Source organism: Penaeus chinensis, chromosome 23, assembly GCF_019202785.1.
Source record: "Penaeus chinensis breed Huanghai No. 1 chromosome 23, ASM1920278v2, whole genome shotgun sequence".
Classification (NCBI taxonomy): domain Eukaryota; kingdom Metazoa; phylum Arthropoda; class Malacostraca; order Decapoda; family Penaeidae; genus Penaeus; species Penaeus chinensis.
The window spans coordinates 9,064,416-9,071,915 of NC_061841.1; the positions used below are offsets into that span (position 1 = coordinate 9,064,416).

At 45.9% G+C, this 7,500-nt stretch overlaps 1 protein-coding gene across 1 annotated transcript in view; it reads left to right on the top strand.

Moving 5' to 3' along the window:
* Positions 1-7,500, top strand: part of LOC125037648 (homeotic protein distal-less-like) — a 38,710-nt gene that overhangs the window by 6,872 nt on the left and 24,338 nt on the right. The window lies entirely within an intron of this gene.

The window sequence follows — 7,500 nt, forward strand, 5'->3', positions numbered from 1 at the left end:
CCTCTCCTTTCTAAACCCTTTCCTATCATTATCCTTCTCCCTCCTCTCTTTCGTCTTTCGTATTTATTCTTCTCTCCTTTTTCTCTTCTCTTCTCCCGTCCTACTTCCCTTTTGCTCTTCTTTCTCTACTCTTCTTCCCTTTTTTCTATTCTTCCTATCCTTTTTTCACTCCTCTTAATCCTTCTTCTTCTCCTTCTCTTCCTTCTCGTCTTCCTCTTCTCATTCTTACTCCTCCCTCTTCCTTCCATCTTGCTCTTCCTTCCTTTCCCTCTTCTTCCCTTCTCTCTCTTCCTGATTCCTTTTCTTTTAGCTCTCTTCCCTCTTTCCTCCTCCTCTTTCTTCTCCTTACCACTTTTCTCCTCTCTTCTCCTCTCCCTCCTTCTCCTCTTTTTCCTTTTTCCCTCTTCCTCCTTCTCCTCCTCCTCCTCCTCCTCATACTCTTCCTCTCCCTCCTCCTCCTCCTTTTGCTCATTCCCTCTCCCTTCTCCTCCTCCTCCTCCTCCTCCTCCTCTTACTCTTCCTCCTCCTCCTCCTCCTTTTCTCCATTCCCTCTTCCTCCACTTACTCCTCCTCCTTCTCCTCCTCCTCCTCCTCCTCCTCCTCACCTCCCCCCCTCCTTCTTTAACCCCAATTCCCCAACCACAACGACCCCCCCCCTACCCCCCCCCCCCCCCCCCGCCCATCGCGTGTCCGGAGCGATCTCGTGAGCGCGCCCACCGTTCGCTACTTGTGGGCGGGCGTGGGCGCGTGGGCGGACTAAGCGAAGCGTGTGTGCGTGTATGGGCGTGTGTATGTGCGGTTGCGTGTGAGTGTGTGTATGTGCGTGTGTGTGCCGTTGCTTGTGCATGTATGTATGTATGCATGTACGTATGTGTTCGGTTGCATGGGTGTGTGTGTGTGTGTTTGGTTGCGTGTGTGTCTGTGTGTATGTGGGTGTGTGCGATTGCATGAGCGTGCATGTACGTACGTGTGCATGAATGTATTTACGTGTTGGTTCGGTTGCGTGTGCGTGTACGTACGTACGTGTGCGCGTCTGCGTGTTGCGTTCGTTCGTGTGTTGGTAAGTGGGCAGGTGTGTTTCCGGCAGCTGCTCCCCCCCCCCCTTCTTCCCCTCTCTCTTCCCCTCCCTCTTCTCCTCCCTCTTCCCCTCCTTCCTCCTGTTTCTTCGTCCTCTCTTCCTCTCTCTCCTTATCCCTTCTTAACCCCTTCTCTGTTGCTTTCCCACTCCTCTCCCTCCTTCTCTCTCCTTCCTTTTCTCACGCTTTCACATCTCTTTATTTTTATCTTTCTCTCCACCTCCTTCTTCTTCCTCTTTACCTTTCATTAGAATTCCCTCTCCTATCTCTTCGTTTTCTTTTCTTCCCCTTTTCCTCTTCTTCCTCCCCGTGTGTCCCCCCTCTCCTTCTTCCTCTCTTTATTTCCTTCTCTGTCTCTTCCTTCTCCCCCCCCTCCCCCCACCACCACCTCTTTCTCTCCCTTCGTCTTTCCCTTCTCTTCCTCTCTCTACTTTTCCTCCTATCCCTCTTCCTCCCCTCCTCTTCTTTCTCTTTCTATTCTCCTCTCCGTCACCTCTCCCTCCTCTTCTTTCTCTTTCTATTCTCCTCTCCGTCACCTCTCCCTCCTCTTCTTTCTCTTTCTATTCTCCTCTCCGTCACCTCTCCCTCCTCTTCTTTCTCTTTCTATTCTCCTCTCCGTCACCTCTCCCTCCTCTTCTTTCTCTTTCTATTCTCCTCTCCGTCACCTCTCCCTCCTCTTCTTTCTCTTTCTATTCTCCTCTCCGTCACCTCTCCCTCCTCTCCCTCTCTCTCCATTCCCCTCTTTCCCTCCCTCCCCCTCCTCTTCTTCCTCTCTCTATTCTCCTCTCCGTTTCCTCCCCCTCCTCTTCCTCTCTCTACTTTCCCCTTTCCCCCTTTTCCTCCCCCTTTGCCTCTCCCCTGTCTTCTCCCTCTCTCTCTCTATCCCCCTCTTTCCCTCCCCCCCCCCTCCCCCTCCCCTCCCCCTCTTTCCCCTCCGCGGACATATCACAGTTCTTGATTCTCTATTGCAACCTACGACGCACGTGTACGTAAGTATGCGTGTGTGTGCGTGTGCGTATGTGCGTAGAGCCGTGACCGTGTAAGTACTGTACGCTCGTGTACGTAACGTGGATGAGCGACTGCTCGGGTACGCATGTGCACACGGGCAGAACTGGGGGGGGGGGGGGGGATTAATATATATATAGCTGAGGAAAGGGGTGTGTGTGTGTGTGTGTGTGTGTGTGTGTGTGTGTGTGTGCGTGTGTGTGCGTGTGTGTGCGTGTGCGTGTATGTGTTGGGCGGAGGATGTGTGTGTTTATGAGTTACCCATTTCTTTCCTAAAGTGTTTCATTATTCCCTTTGATATCTCTCCTTTCTCTGTCTCCTCTTCTTTTTTCCTCTTTTTCTTCTCCCCCTCTCCTTTCTCTCTCCCTCTCTCTCTCTATCTATCTATCTCTCTTTCGCGCTCTCTCTATATCTATCTATCTATCTATCTATCTATCTATCCCATCTAATTATCTTTATCTATCTATCTATCTATCTATATCTATCTATCCATCTATCTATCTATTCTATCTACCTCTCTATCTCACAACCTCGATCTATCTATCTATCTACTTACGCACCCATCAATCTATCTATCATTCAATCTACTTATCTATCCATCTGAAATACCTCGACACTTGCAACAATCACGCAAAAACAAAACAAGAAAATAAATCAAAGCAAGGAGGAGAAAAACGAAAGGGGGGAATAGACAAAGACAAAGAGAAAATAGCATACACAGAAGGAGGATTGATTTAAGATATAATAAACATGAGGATAGAGAGAGAGAGAGGGGAGGAGGAGGAGGAGGGGGTGGGGGGATAAAGAGGGGGGGGGGGGGAGAAGGGGGGATATTGCAATGGGTGTCGGCGGGGGGAGAGGGGAGGGGGGGGAGAGGAAGGGGTGGAAGCTAATGACCATGACGAAAGGTAGGAAGGAAAAGGGGGGGGAGGGGAGGAAGAGGAAGAAGAGGAGGGGGAGGAGGAGAGGGAGAAGGAAGAGAGGGTGGAAGGGGAGGAGGAGGGGAAAATGAGGGAAGAGGGGGCGAGAGAAGATAGGGAGGAAGGGGAGGAGGAGGAGGAGGAAGAGGAGGAGTAGGAGGAAGAGGAGGAGGAGGAGGAAGAGGAGGAGGAGGAGGAGAAGTAGGAGAAAGAGGAGGAGGAGAAGGAAGGAGAAAGAGGAGGAGGAGAAGGAGGAGGAGGAGAAGGAGGAGGAGGAGGAGGAGGAGGAGAAGGAGGATGAGGAGGAGAAGGAGGAGGAGGAGAAGGAAGGAGGAGGAGGAGAAGGAAGGAGGAGGAGGAGGAGGAGGAGAAGGAGGAGGAGGAGAGGAAGGAGGAGGAGGAGGATGAGAAAAGGGAAGAGGGGAAGGGAGCGGAGAAGATGGGAAGGGAAAGGGAAGGTCCGAGAAAGGGAGAAAGGGAAGAAAGAAGGAAGGAGAGAGCTAAGAAAAAAGAAAAGGGAGGAGGAGGATAATGATAAAGAAGGGGAGAAGGAAAGGGTGGGAAGAAGGTGACGAAGAAGAAGAAGAAAAAAAAGAAGAAAGAGCTGGTAGACGCGAAAAGGAAGATATAAAGAGGTGGAATGGACGCGATCCCTTCCTCTCTCCCCCCTTCCTCCTTTCCCCCCCACTTCCCTCCCCCCCCAACCCCCCCACCTGGCGTGACAACTACCGAGGAAATTGCAAATATTTATTAACCAGGTGCTATGTACACAAGGGTGGGGGGGAGCGGGGTGGAAAGAGGGGGAAGGTGGGGGTGAGGGATAGGGGGGGGGTGAAGAAGGGTGTAAGTGTATGTGAAGGGGGGGGGGAGGTAGCGGATGAGGTGGGGGTTGGAGTTGGTTGGGGTTGGGGTTGGGGGGGTGGAGGGGGGTTGGGGGGGTGAAGGGGGGTTGGAGGATGGAGGGGGGGTTGGGGGCTAGATGTATACCGCGTGTGTGTTTGAGGGGGGGAAAGGGGGGGGCGAGGTGTGTATATGTATGTGTTGAATGTGTGCGTCTATGTATGTGTATGTGCGTATTCTCGTGTGTATATGTGTACTTAAAACTATTCTTATGTATAAATGTATCATGATTAAGTTGCACGAAGACCAGTAAGTCCAAAAAATATTCAATAAATAAAGAAAATAAAGGTAAGAAAATGAATAAAGAAAAAAAAAAAACGAAAAAAAAAATTGAGAGGAAATAAAACCAGTCTTGTAATCCCGTTTTCTTTATGAATAATGAATTGGGTAGATCACCTATTTTTTTCCCTTCCATTTTATGGGTGACTGCGGTGAATCTGTGGCTGGCTGAGTGACGATGGGTTTTCGTGTTGTAATTGTTTTTTTTGTTAGAGTTTACGAAGATCTTTTTTTTTCCCCATAAGATCTTTTATTTTTGGGGTAATGTTTCTAAATGGTTGAAGTGAAAATGAAAAGCATTTCCACGTGTTATGAACGGAACTAGACGGTGTTTGATCAAAAGGTTTTTCGTGATACAAACGTTACAGTGTTGCAAAGGGTTTTCCGAATGGACACGAGACGAAGTTTTGCATGTCACATATTTTACAGTTTTATACAGGGTTCAGTGTGTTATATAATATAACAGTGTTACATAGGTTTCAGTCTGTTACAAATGGTACAACGCTACATAATACAAAGTTTATGATATGTAAATTACACTGTAGAAAGGGTTCGGTGTGTTACGATATTACAGAGTTACAAAGGTTTTTACTGTATCACAAATATTACTGTCGAAGAAAGTATATCCTGTGTGGGAAATATTACAGTGTTGCAAAGTATTCGGCGCGTCACAGACAATGCAGCGTTACAAATAGTTTTAGTGTGTTGCAAACTCGACAATATTAGAAACTTGTTATTTTCGGGCACTATAAATATAGTGATTGGCAGGATTTTATTGTGTGTGGTGACGTGTGGTGACTAGATATATTTGAACTTTACGTGATCATTCTCTTCAATTTTGTGTTGTGTTGAAGCGATGTTTAGATAATCAAAATGATTCAGAAGTGCAAGCTTAATTATACATAAACCACATTGACTATAGATAACTACAGTAAATCTACAGTGCAAAAGAAAAATCTCATAAAAATCCATAAAAAGAAATACAAAATAGTAACATACTAATAGTGACCACTAAAACACACAAACACGCAAACAAACAAACAGATAAAACGAAATTTTCCTTACGTGGTTTGTCAATCTTGTGGCGAGAGGAGGGGGGGTGGGGGATCATGGGGGGGAGGGGAAAGGGGGAGGGGGGTCATGGGGGGAGGGGAAAGGGGGAGGGGGATCATGGGGGGAGGGGAAAGGGGGAGGGGGGGATCATGGGGGAGGGGAAAGGGGGAGGGGGGGTCATGGGGGAGGGGAAAGGGGGAGGGGAAAGGGGGTGGACGATCATGGGGGGAAGGGGAAAGGGGGAGGGGGAAGGAGGGGAGGGGAAAGGGGGGAGGGGGAAGGGGAGGGGAAGAACAGGAGGGTTAGAAAAGAAAGTCGAACATGTGTTTATATATACTAGACGGCCTAACTTTCATTAGAAAGCACGCGAGCAGAGATAGTGGGTGACAGATGGGGAGAGTGTGTTGTGCTTGGAGTCCGCTTGTAAGTATGCTTGGGTGTGTTTATTTGTCTGTCTGTCTGTCTGTTTCTTTATCTGTCTGTTTATTTATCTATCTGTCTGTCTGTTTATTTATCTGTCTATCTCTCTGTTTGCTTATTTATATGTGTATCTATCATTTTCTTTATTTGTCTATCCATTTGTTTATTTCTTCATCTGTCTGTCTATCTGTACGTTTATTTGTGTCTATCTATCTGTCAGTGTATTTATCTGCCTATCTGTCTTTCTGTTTCTTTACCTGTCTATCTATCTATCTGTTTATCTATCTGTCTATCTGTCAGTGTATTTATCTATCTATCTGCCTGTTTATTTTTCTGTCTAGCTATCGGTCTGCATATTCATCTGTGTTTGTTTGTGTTTGTGTATGTATGTGTGTGCGTGTATGTGTGTGTATGCATGTATGTATGTATGCGTGTGTCTGTGTGTATGTATTTGTAGGCGCGTGTGTCCACATAAAGCACACACACACAGCCCTATATACACACATCTACACAGCCTTGATCTCACTACTATCCCCCCCCCACCCCACCCTACCCCCCCTACCCCTTCCTTTTTTTTTTTCGCTTTTGGAGGCAACAAAGTTTCTAATTTTCGTCGTTCGTCAAAAGTTTTATTCTCTCCTGGTTTTACTTTTCAAAACATTTTGTTGTGTAAAACTCGGCTCGACTTTGATGAAGGGAACGAGAGGGGGGAGGGGGGAGGGGGGGAGGGGGGGGAGGAAGGGAAGAGGGGGGGGGGAGGGTGGAAAGGAGTACGATAGAGACGGAGGGAGGGAAGAAGGGGGGAGGTGAGAGAGAGAGAGAGAGAGAGAGAGAGAGAGAGAGAGAGAGAGAGAGGGAGAGAGAGAGAGGGCGAGAGAGAGAGATAGAGACAGAGAGAGAGAGAGAGAGACAGAGAGAGAGAGAGAGACAGAGAAAGAATCAGAAAAAAAAATAGAGGAAGTAAAAGAGAGAGAGAGAGGAAAGAGAGAGAAAGAGGGAGAGAAAAGAGAGAGAGAGAGAGAGGGGGGGGAAGAGAGAGAAAGAGAGAGAAAAGAGAGAGAGGGGGGGGGGGAGAGAGAAAGGGAGAGAAAAAAGAGGGAGAGAGGGGGAAAGAGAAAAATAAGAGAGAGGGAGGGAAATAGCGAGAAAGAGAGAGAGAGAAAAAAAAAGAGAGAGAGAGAGAGAGACAGACATATGGAGAGAATTATATTATGCGTATATTTTACTTATCAATTCCTTATATCAGAATTTATTTCACTTTTATTCAATGGCGTGGTTATGTAATTTATACTTTTCAATTGTTATCATCTTGCAAATTCATTGATAAATAGATATATTTCCATCATGCACTGAACATATCATATATAAAATGCATACAAATCTCAAAAAAATGTTGTAAGAGAAATATGGCAATTGGTGCACTCATAATACAGACTTAAACATGCTCTATTAATTAAGTTATAGAAATAGAATTACAAAAGGCAATAATTAACTTAAAGCTCTGCATACTATCAAGGAGAAAAAAAAAAAAAAAAAAAAAAAAAAAAAAATATATATATATATATATATATATATATATATATATATATAAGTTCAACACACAATCCCAAAGCTATTTTTTGCGTCAGAGTGGGATAATAATTAAAAAAAAAAAAAAAAAATAGAAAAGGTGAAATGAAAGAGGGAGAAGAAGAAGAAGAAAAAAATAACTTTTACCTTTGATATGAATTATAATTGCCCTTAAGAGAAAATAAAATGGAGGGGGGGGGGTAGGGGGGGTCAGCAGCAGCACACAGAGCGTAGGGAAAAGCAGCCATAAATATAAGCCAAAAAAGCAAACAAAAAAA